The sequence below is a fragment of the Myotis lucifugus genome, unplaced genomic scaffold (assembly GCF_000147115.1).
Source record: "Myotis lucifugus unplaced genomic scaffold, Myoluc2.0 scaffold_0, whole genome shotgun sequence".
Lineage (NCBI taxonomy): Eukaryota > Metazoa > Chordata > Mammalia > Chiroptera > Vespertilionidae > Myotis > Myotis lucifugus.
This window is the reverse complement of record NW_005871048.1, coordinates 33,726,076-33,742,786: the sequence shown is the minus strand read 5'-3', so window position 1 is coordinate 33,742,786 and position 16,711 is coordinate 33,726,076. Positions and strand designations below refer to the sequence as shown.

At 37.3% G+C, this 16,711-nt stretch overlaps 1 protein-coding gene across 2 annotated transcripts in view; it reads left to right on the top strand.

The window, feature by feature from the left end:
- XRCC4 (X-ray repair cross complementing 4) overlaps nt 1-16,711 on the top strand; it is a 181,749-nt gene that overhangs the window by 1,133 nt on the left and 163,905 nt on the right. Inside the window, exon 2 of one of the 2 annotated variants that reach the window (XM_023750178.1) lies at nt 13,541-13,582. The exons of the other annotated variant lie outside the window; for it this stretch is intronic. The gene's annotated coding sequence lies outside the window, so the exon portion shown is untranslated. The remainder of the gene's footprint in view (nt 1-13,540; nt 13,583-16,711) is intronic. 2 annotated transcript variants of the gene reach the window in all.

Here is a 16,711-nt window from a genome sequence, read left to right as displayed (position 1 = left end):
TTGTCAAGAGTGGTCAAATACACAATTTTATCAAGTTTTTATTGAGCTTTATTACTGGGAAAATGAGAGTGCAGCAGAGGAATAAAGATGACCTGTTTCTTGGAGAAATTTAATGATCATGGGAAAGAGGGGAGTAAGAAATGTATAAAAAGTGTACAGTAACCTCTTCCTATAAGAAACCAAGCCATTTATACCTTGCAAGTCTTGCCATTCAAGTTAAACAAACTTGGCTTAGTTATAGAAGTTATGTTGTACACCTCATCAAGCTTGGCTTCCAAAGTAGTAAATGTATTGAGATTTTATAACTGTTTCTGCTCTCATGTGAAGATCGTCTCAATCTCTATGAACATTTAAGGCAGCGGTTCTCAACCTGGGGGTCAAAAAACCCTTTCACAGGGGTCGCCTAAGACTATCGGAAAACACATATATAATTACATATTGTTTTTGTGATTAATCACTATGCTTTAATTATGTTCAATTTGTAACAATGAAATTGGGGGTCACCACAACATGAGGAACTGTATTAAAGGGTCGCAGCATTAGGAAGGTTGAGAACCACTGATTTAAGGGGAATACTTCTGTGTGAAGCTGTGCTTCAACTACCTGTGAAGATCACTAGGAAGCTGCAATTGTTCACGATCACAATTGAGTTACTGTATTTATGAATTACAATTAATTTTAGGCCATGGGCACTTACATACTTCAGCTTCAAAAGAATAAAGAACAACATTTGCCAGTTAAAGTTTTACATTGAGGAACACAAATGGCAATAGATGAAGCTAAACATATGTGTATAATTAAAAAAAAAAATGTAACACAGCAAACAAAATTAATCTGACCTGTGGTGAGAGGTGGGAAATTAGTAGTTGAGCTACATGGTCATTAAGCACATAAACCCCCTACTTTTGGTTTTTACTGCCAATGAACTATTTTAAGTACTATCTTACATTGCTAACTATTTCAAAAGTCTCTTTTCTGGCAGCTCTGCTATGAATTCTCTAAATCATCTTAGATCCTTTACTTACTAAAAATAAAATCTGACTCTGTCATTCCTTTGTTCAAAAACTGTTGCCACTCCTGCATCTAGAGGAGTATTTTCAATTTTGGTTTCATGGGTTTCCTAGAATTTTATGTAAAAATAGTGCATATTTTTATTTTTCTGTGGAGAGAGTTCATAGTCTTCTCCAATGTTATGAGACTTAAATGAGTTCATACAAGTAAATCATCTCATCAAGAATCTGGCATTAATAAGCACACAGTAAGCATTGCCTATTGTGTGCCTGGGTTTCTCTTTCACTAAATTAAAAATTCCTTAAAGGGAGGGATAATGATGTAGAGTTGATTGACTTGCATGTTAGGCACTCAATAAAAGGTTTTTGAAATAAATTGTTATTGCTTTTATACCACCAGACCACTTTCTCCCCTTTTCTCTTTTTACTTTGTATCTAGTATTGAGTATTGAAGGTTTCCTTTTATATGACTCCCCATTTTCTTTCATTCTCTGATATTCACATATATGAAATGATTTTACTGCCGAAACCGGTTTGGCTCAGTGGATAGAGCGTCGGCCTGCGGACTGAAAGGTCCCAGGTTCGATTCCGGTCAAGGGCATGTACCTTGGTTGCGGGCATATCCCCAGTAGGAGATGTGCAGGAGGCAGCTGATCGATGTTTCTCTCTCATCGATGTTTCTAACTCTCTATCTCTCTCCCTTCCTCTCTGTGAAAAATCAATAAAATATATTTAAAAAAAAAAAAAAGAAATGATTTTACTTAACTGCTTGTTTTCTCTCATCCTCAAGTAGCCACCATACTTTGAAGTTGAGGTTCTTCATGTTCTAGTGTTTGTCTTTGTACTTTCCCCCTCTTTTTTTTTTATTCTCTTTTCCCATAGCTCATAGATTAAGACCCATAAAAGTTTTGTTTGACATGCATGTTATTTTATTTTTTTACTTTAAGAAATGCTTCTCTTAACCTTTCTCCACTTCTAACCCTATTGATTTGCTCTTCTGAAAAATCCTTTAAGTTCTCTATACTGTAAATCCCAATTTTTTTTTTCTATTTTTTCTTGTATGGGGGAAGAAAAAATAACATTCCCTCCTACACTTATAAAGTTCTGGTTGGACTAATAAGTAAATAGAAGATACATTAATAGGAGAAAATAACCCGGTTTATTACATATGTACATAGGGGAATTTCATAAGAATATGTGACAAGAGGACAAATTGGGTACTTAAGGCTTACATGCCATTTTGAGCCCAGGAGAAGGGTAAGGGATAGTGGTTTGGGACTACATATGGGAGGGTGGCGAACATAGAAAAGCAAATGTTTCATAAATAAATGTTTCCTGGGCCATCTTTAACAGCGCAGAGAGGACTTTGGTCAAATGAGCCTTGGTATGTTCCTCCTTATTACATACTAGTTCTTATTAAACTATAATTGTCTATGACGATAGCTCTCTTCCTGGAGCAGGACCTTTGTTTAAATTCTTTTAAGCTGTTTGGGGGAGGTTAAAGATTTTTCCTCATTATTTAACCAGCTTAAAATAATCAATATCCCAGTAAGCATATTTTGAGGTGGCAAACTCTGCCCTCACTTGAGATCATTTCAAAATGGCAATTGCTCCCACGCACCTGCAAAATGCTTTTGTTAGCGTTACCAGTGATCTCTAGGTGTTGATCATTTTCATTCATTATCATTTGAACTGTAAGCAACTTTTGACAATTGATCATTCTTTTTTTGATGATATATTTTCTTCATTTGATTTGCTGGACTCCACACTCTTGGTTTTTCTTTTACTTATTGGTTGCTCCTTCTCAGTCTTCCTTCTGTTAGTCCTGATCTTTTATTATTGAAGTGCTCCAGGGTGCAGTCTTTGGTTCTCTTTTCCTCTGTCTACACTCCCTCTAATGACCTCAAGTCTTAATGACCTTAAATACCATCTGTATACTGAAGACTACCAAATTCATATTCCTTGTCCCCTCGCTTTCTGAACTCCCGACTCACATATCCAGCTTTCTACCTCTACATCTCCACTTGTTTACTTCAAGATATTCACACTTAAGTGTCAGAAACTGAACTCTTTTACCCCTAACCCTGCCCCATTCTTTCTCATTTCAGCTGATGGCAACTCTGTACAGCTTGTTGCTAAAAGTTAAATATTTGGAGTCATTCTCCACTCATTCTCTTATATTCCATCAGCAAATCCTATTGATTCTTTCTATAAAATATGTCTAGAATTTGACTGTTTCCTACTATTTCTACTGTTAGTATTCTGATCATCTCTTGCTTGATATCTGTTATTAGCCACTATCATTTCTTGTTTGGGTTGCAGTAATAATGTTCTATCAGGTCTCCCTGCATTCTTTAATCCTTGCCTCTCTACAGTTCTATTCTCATACAGTAGCCAGTGTGATACTTTTAAATGTAAGTAAAAGGTTGTATTAAAATGTAAGATTCTTGCCGAACTGGTTTGGCTCAGTGGATAGAGCGTCGGCCTGCAGACTGAAGGGTCCCAGGTTCGATTCATGTCAAGGGCATGTACCTTGGTTGCGGGCACATCCCCAGTGGGGGGTGTGCAGGAGGCAGCTGATCGATCTCTCTCATCGATGTTTCTAACTCTCTAGCCCTCTCCCTTCTTCTCTGTAAAAAATCAATAAAATATATTTTAAAAAAATGTAAGATTCTAAGTGCAATATGTTATCTTAGATTGGATCCTAGAATAGACAAAAAAATATTGGTGGAAAAAACTGGTAAAATCTGAGTAGTTTGGAGTCCACTTAATAGCAGTGCACCAATGTTGGTTTCTTTGTTTTGATAATTGCACCATGGTAATATAAGGTGTTAATTTTAGAGGAAACTGTGTGAAGGGTGTATGGGAATTCTATATTTGCAACTTTTCTGTAAATTCGGAATTACTCTCAAATAAAAAGTTTATTAAAAGCTAATGTCACATTGCTTTTTTGCTTAAAAAGATTTCATGTCTTCTCATTTGACAAGACTCTACGTGATCTGATTTCCCATTACCTCTCTTACTTTATCCCTTTATATTCTCTGCCCCCTCACTCTGCCCCCTCACTTAGGCCCATTTCCACCTTAGGGCCTTTGTACTGGCTGCTTCATCTACCTGGAATGTTTCTTCCCAGACATCCACACAACTAGTTCCTTCACCTCCTTTATGTATGTGTTCAAATGTCACCTTTTCAATAAAGCCTGCCTTAATTTCCTGATTAAAATTGTAGCTTTGCAACTGATTCCCCTCTTCTCCCAGCTGGCTTCTGTGCTCCAGTTTCCTCTACCCTGTTTTATCTTCGCCTTTTACTATAGTACTTTTCACCATATTTTAATACTTATTAGGTATAATTTTAATTGTTCGTCTGCTCCTATTAAAATGTGAACTTCAGAAAGGCAAGAATTTTTATCTCATTCAATTATGCCATTTTCTAAAATACTGTTTAGGACATAGAAGTACACAATATGTTTTGGTTAAATAATTGAACTTAACTGGGTATTTGAATTTGTAAACCTTGATTTACAATCCATCCGAAACGTTGAATTACTTATCGTTTCCATATATCATGCTATTTCTTGCCTCCAAGCCTTTGCTCCTGCAGATTCTTCTTCCTGGAGTGCCTTTCTTTATCTTTTTCCTTCCACCCCTAAATCATTTTTTTTTTTTTTACTCTTTAAGATTCATATCTTAAAAGATGTAACTCAAGGAAGCCTTTCCTGCAGTGTCAGGCTGGCTTATGTGTGGCTTTCCAGAGGAGCTCCCTCCCTGCCTCTGCACTTTAGAGGCTTGTAATACTTATCTTTGTGTGTTCCTATGTCACTGGAGAGCTGAGAATGTGGGATATCACATTCTCATCTTTGGGATATCCAAGCCTGGGTACATAGGTAGTCAATGAATGTTTTACTGTATTGGCATGACCAAAGTCATTCAGCTTTGAAGCAGCAGAGTTTTGATTTCAAGCTCGGTCTCGTGAGTATAAAATCAATGCTGCATTTGCTATAGTCTGTTTCCTAGAGGAAAGGTGACCATCTTTAAAATAATAGAAGGGTGGGCAATTTGTTCCTTGTCATTTGTGGAGCTGAAAATGATTAGGCTTGAGATTAAGTAATCAAAACCAAATACTACTTGGAGGACCCTCCTGAATTTGTGACTGGTTTCTTTGAGCTTTACTCACCATGCAGAAGTGACCAAACTGTTGAAATAAGCACAGAGCTTAATCTGGTTTTTGCTTGAGAGGATGCTTTTAGTTTTATAATTTTATCTGAACAGTTAATGAGAATTTTATTGGATAAAGAAAGAACTTGCTCAATTGGAACAGAAACAAGTGGCTGCTAAGAAATAAGATGCAGCCATTGTTGAAGAGACTCGAAGTCCTTGCAGTATAAATATTGACATAAGATATGTCAATATTTACCATAGAATTTGGAAGTTTCCAAGTTCCTGTTTAAGAAATATTACACTAGCATTGAACACAGTATATTAATAAATAAGGAACATGTCCAAATGAACAGCTGCTCAGAAAAAATATATAGCATCTGTTAAATGTAGGACAGTTAAAAAGTTAACATTTAAAAAATTATTGATGCTTCTTTGCTAATTTGTAGGTAGATGCTTATACAATAGAGTATATTGATATAGTTCCATATGTGTACTTAAGTGCCTTTTAAAAAGGACAGAATGGTTGTACTTTATAACTTTGTAAATTAGTTGTGCTATGATACTCATGTGTAAATTGATTTTTAAAAATTTTCCCTTAATATTATGTTTAGGAACCAATCTCTTCATTTTAAGCATTATTCTTATAAAAATTGGCCCAAGTCATGACTTAGATATTACCTTTGGGAACTAAAAGTTTGTGCTCTAAGAATTTAGCAATAGAGAAAACATAAAGTTCTGGCCCTAGCTGGTTTGGCTCAGTGGATAAGAGCGTTGGCCTGCGGACTTAAGTGAAGGGTCTTGGGTTTGATTATGGTCAAGGGCATGTACTTAGGTTGCAGGCTCCTCCCAGGCTCAGACCATGGTCAGGTGCATGCAGGAGGCAACCAAACGATGTTTCCGTCTTTCCCTCTCCTACTCTCTCTAAAAATCAATGGAAAAATATCCTCAGGTGAAGATTTAAAGAAAAAAAAGTTTCTGAAGTTTAAGTGTGATAAGGAAATTTGTTCTGGTTATCATCTTAACAACTATGTCTAAGAAGAAAGTCTGGAGAAAAGAGTAAAGTTGATATGTATGGTTGAATATCACAGATCAACCCTGTTAATTTCTATATGAACATTACTATAATATAACAGCATTTCATGTAAAGTAGAAGGATGTTTGAAGCTTCTATAATGAGTCATTGGAACCACACAATCTTAGATCTGTTATGCAAACTTTAGAAGGTTAAACTTCATGTTTTTTGAGTGATAGTCCTAAAAACAGTCCCAGAAGGTCATAAATTAGGGGTATTGTGACTGCACCTGTCATTGTTTCTCTTTTCTGATAGCAAAAATTGATGGCTTTTATTTAGCAATCTAATCATTTAACCACATGATGTTATGTTTATATTGTGAAGAATGGATGCAAAGTTCATTTGAGGTCAGATAGTCTGTTAGAAGCTATGTTTGTTTCTATAAATGCTTTGATAAACATGAAAAAGCAAATTTTCTTAGAATTTCATTAAAGCTTTTAACCTATTTTCATTATATTAAAGATGGAAGAGAAGAAAAGACAGTTTTAAAATTTAAATTGGTTGAATCTCTCTTTTAGAGAGAATTTGCCAACATTTTGATTTAAGATGTTGAGTTTTAAGGAGAAAACACTAGACTTATTAATTAGTGACTTTTAAAACCTAGGAAACATTTTTGATTTTTTGGCATGTAACCAAGACTTGAACCTGTGTTTGAATAGAGATACAATATTCTTCTAGAATTATTAGGGCTTGTGCAAAATATGCAGTTATTATGTAGCTATGAGAAAGTTGTCCATTGTTTTCAAAATGTCATGTGGTTTAGCCCTAACTGGTTTGGCTCAGTGGATAGAGCGTCGGCCTGCAGACTCAAGGGTCCCAGGTTTGATTCTGGTCAAGGGCATGTACCTTGGCTATGGGCACATCCCCAGTAGGGGGTGTGCAGGAGGCAGCTGATCGATGTTTCTCTCTCATCGATGTTTCTAACTCTCTATCCCTCTCCCTTCCTCTCTGTAAAAAAAACCAATAAAATATATATTTTTAAAAATGTCATGTGGTTTAGGTTAGATGAGAGTGTAAGCATAGTAAGTTTAAAATGTAAAATTTCCCATTTGGTGTTGAATACAGTGTTTCCCAAAGTGTATGGTGCATTCATACCAGTGATGGAATATACACAGTTGCTTACTTACAGCTGTTTTGCAGGTAGTATGAGATAATTTAGGTTAAGAAAATTAAATGATTTGCTGAAGTCCACACAACATTTGCATCATCTTATTTTATGCACCCCTGAACTAATTGTCATTTAGTTAATTTTACTACTTTTGTCCTTTAACCTTCATATTTGCTTCATAAGTGAGTGATCCACTAGCTTTACTATATATTTACCTTTTTTAGCAAGATTTTTTACTTTTGTATGCTTTCTTGTTTAATTAGTGTCATTTCTTTCTTGTAAGGCTGGTTTAGTGGTGATGTACTCTATTAGCTTTTGCTTATTTGAAGAATTCTTAATCTCTTCAACTCTTATTTTATTTTTTTTTATTAAATCTTTATTGTTCAGATTATTACATTAGTTCCTCTTTTTTCCCACCATAACTCCCCTCTACCCAGTTCCAACCCCACCCTCTGCCCTCACTCCCCACCCACTGTCCTCATCCATAGGTGCACAATTGTTGTCTAATCTCTTCACTCACCCCCACACCCCTTTCTCCCCCCCCCCCCCCCAAGAACAGTCAGTCCATTCCCTTTCTATGCCCCTGGTTCTATTACAATCACCAGTTCATCAGATTATTTATTCACTTGATTTTTAGATTCACTTGTTGATAGATGTGTATTTGTTGTTCATAATTTGTATCTTTACCTTTTTCTTCTTCTTCCTCTTCTTACAGGATACCATTCAGCATTTCATATAATACTGGTTTGGTGGTGATGAACTCCTTTAGCTTTTTCTTATCTGTGAAGCTCTTTATCTGGCCTTCACTTCTGAATGATAGCTTTGCTGGATAAAGTAGTCTTGGTTGTAGGTTCTTGGTATTCATCACTTTGAATATTTCTTGCCATTCCCTTCTGGCCTGCAAAGTTTCTGTTGAGAAATCAGCTGACAGTCGTATGGGTACTCCCTTGTAGGTAACTGATTTTCTTTCTCTTGCTGCTTTTAGGATTCTCTTTTTGTCTTTTGCTCTTGGCATTTTAATTATGATGTGTCTTGGTGTGGTCCTCTTTGGATTCCTTTTGTTTGGGGTTCTCTGCGCTTCCTGGACTTGGAAGTCTATTCCTTTCACCAGGTAGGGGAAGTTTTCTGTCATTATTTCTTCAAATAGGTTTTCAATATCTTCCTCTCTCTCATCTTCTGGCACCCCTATAATTCGGATGTTGGTACGCTTGAAGCTGTCCCAGAGGCTCCTTACACTATCTTCATATTTTCGGATTCTTTTTTCATTTTGCTTTTCCGGTTGGGTGTTTTTTGCTTCTTCGTATTTCAAATCTTTGACTTGATCCTTGCGACCCTCTGGTCTGCTGTTGGGAGTCTGTATAATATTCTTTATTTCAGTCAGTGTATGCTTAATTTCTAGTTGGTCCTTTATCACAACATCGAGGGTCTCATTAGATTTCTTGAGGATCTCACTACATTTATCGGCGGTCTTACCAGTCTTTTCGAGGATCTCACTACATTTATCGGCGGTCTCACCAGTCTTTTCGAGGGCCTTACTCAATTTATCGGCGGCTTCTAAACAGTTTTTTAAAGACCTTAAAAGTGTGGTTTTAAACTCTATATCCAACAGTTTGCTTTCCTCCAATTCTGTCGTTTGTGTCCTGTTTCTTTGTCTCGGCATTTTTTATGCTTCGCTGTGTCGATAGAGTGCCTTTCTGTGCTAAGTGTCCCAATTACCTGAGGTAGACACTCTTGGTGCACCCCCTTGTGGGCTTTGTGCACAGTCTTGTTGTGGTTAAGCCTTGATTGTTGTAGTTATCACTGTGAGGAATTGACCTCCAGGCCAATTGGCTGTGGGAATCAGCTGTGTCTGCGGTGGGAGAACTTCTGTGCTGGAGACACCCCTCTGGGGCTAGACTTGCTTCGATGGGGCTTTGGTGCTCCAATCTCTTCAACTCTTAATGATAAACTTGCAGCTAGAGAATTAATTCTTTGTTGGAAGTTTTTTTCTTTCAGCACTTGAATATGTTATGCCATTCACTTCTGGCCTGTGGAGTTTCAGCTGAAAAATCTGGTTATAGCCTTACGGAGTTTCCTTTGTATGCAACAAGTTGTTTTTCTCTTGCTGCTTTTAAGATTCTCATATAGTATATACTAGAGGCCTGGCACGTGAAAATTCATGCACTCGTGGGTGGGGGGACCCTCAGCCCGGGACCCCTTGGGGGATATCCACCTGCCGGCTTAGGCCTGCTCCCCAGGGGAGCGGCCCTAAGTTGCAGTCAGACATCCTTAGTACTGGGGAGGAGGCAGGAGAGGCTCCCGCTGCCACTGCCGCTGCGCTCATAGCCATCAGCCCGGCTTGTGGCTGAGCGGAGCTCCCCTTGTGGGAGCGCACTGACCACCAGGGGGCAGCTTCTGTGTTGAATGTCTGCCCACTGGTGGTTAGTGCGTGCATCATAGCTACCGGTTGTTCCCGGTTGTTCCCGGTTGTTCTCGGTTGTTCTGCTGTTAGGGTCAATGTGCATATTATCCTTTTATTATATAGGATATGGTTTGATACTATTCATGGTTTCAGGCATCCATGGGGAGGGGTTTCCCAGGGATAAGGGGGGTTTAAACCTGACCCACATAGCTCCTGGAGGTATTAGGATTTTTACCCTCGCTTTAAATGTACAAGGCTTGATTTAAATTTTAGGAAGTTCAAAGTTTCAGTTCAGTTTGGGAATGCATCATCCAAGCAGACTCAGAATTAAATCTTTGCTTCTATCTTGGAACCTTCTTCCAATAGAGTTGTCCAAAATATATTCAGAGATGTGGTTGAAATTGCAGCATAGGAAGTATGCAATTATTCATCCAATTAGGAATGTAATATGCATGCACTGTTTATTACTTACTATTATTTCAACCATGTAAAATTGCCATTCTTTGTGGGTTAAAAATTGTTAAATACTGACAATTTCATATGGTTCTTAAATATTTTTGTATGGCTGAATTAGGTAGGATTAACTTTCATTTGTACCCCAATATTATCATTCATTTCCGTGTTTGCCATTAGAAAAAGGGAGATAAATGGATGCAGTTTTAAGTAAATGGTGGGTTTGTGAATGAAAAAAAGTACAGTGCAAGTCTTGTTCCTTTTCCACACAATTGCCTTTAGTTAAATTTCAGTTCTGAGTAGCATATTTTTTTCATGTAGAAAAGACTGCTATAAGCATAACTGATGGTGTTTCATAAGAATACCCTAACTTTTCTGAAAGTAAAATATGAGAGAGGTGTCAAAATTTTGAAGCTTAACAAATCATAATTACTGATTTCTAACGAGAAAAGACTGTTGCTTAGTAATGCTATATTTCAGGTACTATGGTATCTCTTTAGTTCTGTTAAGTGTCATTCCCACATGAAACTGCAATTAGAACTGAAGTATTCTTGTGAAAGTTTAGAAAGTTTCCAAAATGATAAGTATACTCATTCATCTGCCTTCGTTATTTGTAATCAAGAGTGTCCTTTTGCTGCATATAAGTAAGTCATAGGTTGGAACTTTTGGTCCAATTTTAAGGGCATTTTGGAAACCTATACATTAGATTTAATGTGGGAAATTTATTCAGGCCGATTTATTGTTTTTAAATACTTTCATAAGTAAGAGGAAAGAAGAGGAAGTTAAATGTAAATGAATCACTGAAACTAATGCTTATTAATGGTATTTGTAAAAGATTAGCAGAGGAAATGAACAGTAAATATGATATTTGAAATGGCAGCTGCTGGCATTCCACAGCCATGAGAGGTAATTGAGAACGGACTATGACCTAATTTTTTAGAGTTATTTTATATTTTTAATATTTTACTTATGAAGCATCAGATTGTTAACATAATGTCTTCTTTGAACATCAGCTATATATTATGAGTTTTTGTATAAGATTATGCCCACAGTCTTAACTATATTTTACTCTTATTTAAGGTAAACCAACCATTCTAATTTGCCTGGGGTTAGGAGGTTTCCTAACCCCGTAGGAACATAGGACTTTCAATATTAAAATCAAGAAAATCTCAGCTGAACCTGGGCAGATGGTCACTTTGCTTTCATTTTCAAACTTAATAGAATGGAGATAATCCTACCATGATTAGAAAGGTATTTAATAGTCCTATAAATACTTTAACCTTAAAATTTAGAAAATTCCAACTTGAAAAGATTATTTTAGGAAAGCATTTCTTTTAAATAAGGTTAGTTTGATATTTTTGTTTTAATTGCTTTGGAAATTTAAAGGTAAATTGGTTTTGTGGTCATTTTTCAAAACAAAACTTTAACATTAGATAACATCAACCAGCAAGTTGACATGCTATTAATAATGAAAATGCTAGGAATAATTAATTAAAATATTGCAATATGAGAATTCTGACAAGATATACACGGATAGTCAATGCTTTAAAAAGTACTAAACAAATAGGGAAAGAGTCCTTTACACTTAGTTTTCCTGAATTATTGTGTGATGTTTGCCTTACACAAGTAAATAGCTCAGTATTTGTTTTTATCTAGCAACTAGAGGCTCAGTGCATGAAAATCATGCACTTGGGCGGGGGGGGGGGGGGGGGGGCCCCCAGCCCAGCCTGCGCCCTTTTGCAGGCCGGGAGCCTTCCGGGGAAGTCCGACTGACGACTTAGGCCGGCTTCCCAAGGAGAGCCGGCCTAAGCCGTCAGTCGGACATCCTTAGCGCTGCCACAGAGGAGGGAGAGGCTCCTGCCACCGCTGTGCTCGCCAGCCGTGAGCCTGGCTCAGGGCTTCTGGCTGAGCGGTGCTCCACCTGTGGGAGTGCACTGACCACCAGGGGTCAGCTCCTGTGTTGGGCATTTGCCCCCTGGTGGTCAGTGTGTGTCATATCGACCGGTAGTTCTGAAGTTCACTCAATTTGCATATTAGCCTTTTATTATATAGGATTATATATGGTCCTACCCTTGAATTTTTATAATGTGATGGAGTTTAAAAAATTTATCAGCACACTATTGATTTACAATTTACCTTTTCTTTCTTTTTTTCTTGTTGTTAATCCTCAACGAAGGATATTTTTCTATTGATTTTTAGAGAGAGAGTGGAAGGGAGGGAGGAGACAGAAACATCGCTGTGAGAGAGACACATCCATTGCTTGCCTCCTGCAAGTCCCGACAGGGCCTGGGCTAGAGCCTGCAAATGAGGTACCTACCCTGGACTGGAATCGAACCTGGAACCCTTCAATCCGGGAACCTATGCTCTATCCACTGAACCAAACTGGCTAGGGCTCTTCTTCTCCTTGGGGAAAAAAAAATAAGGTCAAACAAAATAATGTGATCAGTAATCTAATTACAGACTACTAACAGCATGTGCTCTGTGCTAATCTTTATTCCGAACTCACTTTAGGTATCAGCCTACTTTTCTCAACAAGGGGGCACTTAAGTTTAATTGCTTCATTAGAAACATGCATTTAGCCCTTTCTGATCTGTAAGTACAACTCCTTGGCATAGCTGTAGAAGTTTGAACACCTGCAGCCCAAGCAGCTTGAAAAGAAAACATAACTTAGTATAAAGGAAACTGAAAGAGGCTCAAGTTCAAAATGGTGTTATCAATGATACAGTGTTGTCACTAACTTGAGCTGACCTAAGAGAGTTGGCTTCTGCACTGCTCCTTATCAGCATCCAAAAGGGCATACAAAATTCTTTGTAAACTAATTTAAAAAGTGTCTTGTTTATTCAGAGGCAACTGTGAATGGTATTTGTTCAGAGTGTAGATCACATCAATTGCATACCAGCCAACAACTTATTTCTCTTCTAAGAGAGAAGCCAAGTATCAAAGACACAAAGTACTAAAGATAAGCTTCTCAATTCTCAACTGTTCTGAGCCTCAATAAAGCTACTGATGTACAAATTGGGGTGGGACCCAACTGTTTCCACCTGCAGGCTTGTGTTAGATCCTTGGCTCTGGCTGGGAGAGGTACTGATACTAGTCTGACCTTTAGTGCCCCTAGAAAACAGAATCTGGGCTTTCTTATGGCCCTAATCAATCAGTGCCTTTGAAAAGGATTGCACCGCTTTTCTTCAAGTAGTATTCGGGCAAAAAAACCAACAACCCCTATGATTGACTATTTCTATTTACATGCCTGGTGAAAGCAAAGAGGTGGTTGATTTGTTCATACTGAATCTTAAAAGATAATCCAAATCAATCTTTTTTCCTCTTTCTGTTGTTCTTAGGTATTTTGTATTTGATACTTAATGAGAGGATGACCTCAGTAAGTAAGTAAAATATGAAATTAAGATTCAATTGATAAAGAAAACATTTCTGAGGCTACTTGCACAAAATACTTATAGAAAACTGAGCTATCACATATGACTATCAATATGTTAAGTGCTTAAACTCAGCTCACATGTAGCATCCATGGTTTCAAATCTGAGTTTACTAAAATAATAGAATCTTTGAAGTAATATTAATTTGTTCTTGTGATGAGTATTTAGAGTTAATCAGAAAATTGGAAAATATTTGAAACATTAATAATTCAAAGCTGTTGCTAAAACTAATCTAATGCCTAAATATCTTTTTAAGATTATTGAAATTAAAGCCCTTTGTATAATTGTGAGTAGGATGAGTTACTGATGGGCATTTGGAATATTGAATTTTAAGTTAATTTGTCTCTATAATTTAAAAATTGGGACTTGTTTCAAATGTGGTAAAAAATAGCAGTGAAACCAACTCCTGTTTTAGTGTAGTAATTCTAAGTGCTGTGTTTTCCTTTCACAAAGTTACATTCATTGCTCGCAATAACCGTGGTTCATGAGGCACATTTAAGAATAAATAATCTGTGTAAGTGTGTGTGTATTTGTATATAAATTTTGTAGAGGCAAAATGTGGCCTTCATAAGTAGTTTCTATTACCCTCCTTTCCCCCATTAGAATTGTGTAAGCTTCTATGTGTCTTTTTCAATGATTGGCTTAAAAAAACAGTAACACACATTTTCCAGTAATTTTCAAACTTAAGGATTATGGAGCATGTGAGTAATTTACTGCATGTTAAGTGTGTTAACTAATTGATCTAAAAGAATTATTCAGAAATGGGTAAAGCACTTCAGAGTTAAGCGAATATAGGCAAATATGGCCTTGCTGTAGGAAAAAATTTGGACTAAAGGAAATATTTAAAAATTATTATATATATTTTTAGTGATTCTGATGTCAGTCCTACAAATTTACATATGTTTGAAATGTCAACATGCTTAATTGAGGTGACTCAAGTATGGTTATAACTTTGTTTTTTACTGGGAAGAATAACAAATATTTTTCTGAATAAACTTTAGGTAGAAATTAGAATTATATCTAATTCATCAATTTGGAGGTATCATGGACTCTTAATTTTAGATATTTTTCTCTTCATTATGAAACTTTCTCGGTTTCCTTGTATAGCTTTAACATTCTACAATTAAGCATTTTTTCCACTCCCAAAAGACAGAGATCTGTAGTGAGCTAGAGTTGTATTGTGAAAAGTTGACAAAGTGAGTTGTTTTTATTTTTATATTCATTGTTAATTAGAAAAATATGATGCTTCATTTATAAGAACATAATAGTTTTGAATTGAAAAAGAAAAGTAAAAGTTTTGATGTAAAAATTTGCTCTTATTAAAATGTAGTCAGTTGTCAATGAAATGACAATTAATAATTTACTTCTGGATTTTTGTAGCATGTTATATTTATTGGTCATAAAATTCGAAGCAAATTTACATTCTTCCCCCTAAATAAAAGGTTACAGAATATCCTTTTATCTTTTTTAGGATCATCTAGTAAGAGATTTATGCTATTTGATTAAAGGATAATTCTCTCTAGTTTTCTATCTTTGAAGTTTGTGCTTTGTTCCTGGTTTTGACTTTTTATCATGTTTATTCTTTGCATATTTGTAATTTTTAGGGCATTTCTTTAGTTTTGTTTTTTCACTTCTATAGCTTATACATCCTTTAATGAAGTTACATGGTCAAAGGATATTCTAATATTAGAAAAATGTTATTATTTGCTTTGAACTAAATAGTATGTGTCATACTGTAGTCTGGTAAGTTTGAGGTCACTCTGGGCAAGATTCTAGAGTGAATTACCAGAAGAATGGTTTTTTTTCATAGAAAAAAACAACAACACACCCTAATCATTAGAAATGAAAGAGAATCCCTGAAAAGGTCTCAAGTCTTAATTTATTCTCCTTTTAAAAACACAGTATTGCTAGACTTGTTGAGTAGGTAGGTTTTACAAAGGACTCTCCTGAATCCTTGTGAATTAAATGGAGATAACAGCAGTAGGTATACTGAATAGTGATTGATGTCTATGAGAGGCTTGTTTCTAATTGTAAGCCAAAGATGTCTGTGCTCAAGCTTGTCCTGATAAAATTTTACATAAGTGATTTTAATACTTAGAAGGGAGGTTTATCAAATTTCTAAATGGCAAGATCAGGGAGAGATTATAATATGTTGGATCACAGTAACAGAATCACTATTCAGTGTAAACTTGACAAGCCAAATATCTTCTATCTACACTAATAAAAGAGAAACATGCAAATTGGTGTCACTCCCCTAGCCTTCCCATTGGCTAATCAGGGCGATATGCAAATTAACTGCCAGTCAAGATGGCGGCCGGCAGCCAGGCAGCTTGAAGCGAACATGAGGCTTGCTTGCTTCAGTGACGGAGGAAGCCAACGTTCCCCGCCTGCCACTGCCAGCCTCTGAGCTTGCAGTTTGAAACATTGTTACAAATATAGAAGCTAAACAAAACCCCAGAAACCTGCTTTCAGTCAGCCGGGATCTCAGAGCTGGAGTTGAAACAGTGTTTCGATTATAGAACCCAAACAAACCAGATACCCTGCTTTCAGCAGCCGAGGCCTCAGAGCTGGAGCCGAGCCTCAGAGTTAAAGCTGGCCCAGAATAAAAAAGAAAAAAGAAAAAAAGGAGCGGTTGGGAGCTTCAGTCACCCGCCAGCCTGAAAACAGCCCTCAGCCCCTCACCCAGACTGGCCAGGCACCACAGTGGGGACCCCCACCCTGAAGGGTGTGTGACCAGCTGCAAACAGCCATCATCCCCTCATCTAGGCTGGCCAGGCACCCCAGTGGGGACCCCCACCCTGATCCAGGACACCCTTCAGGGCAAACCAGCCGGCCCCCACCCATGCACCAGGCCTCTATCCTATATAGTAAAAGGGTAATATGCCTCCCACCACCGGGATTAGTGGAGCCGGAAGGCCTCCCGGCACTGGGATCAGCGTGACAGGGGGCAGCGCCCAAACCCCCTGATCGCCCTGCGGCTCTGTGTGTGACAGGGGGCGGGGCCACAACCTCCCTATCCGCCCTGCTCTGTTCGTGACAGGTGAAGGCGCCCCAACCCCCTGATCAGTCCTGCTCTGT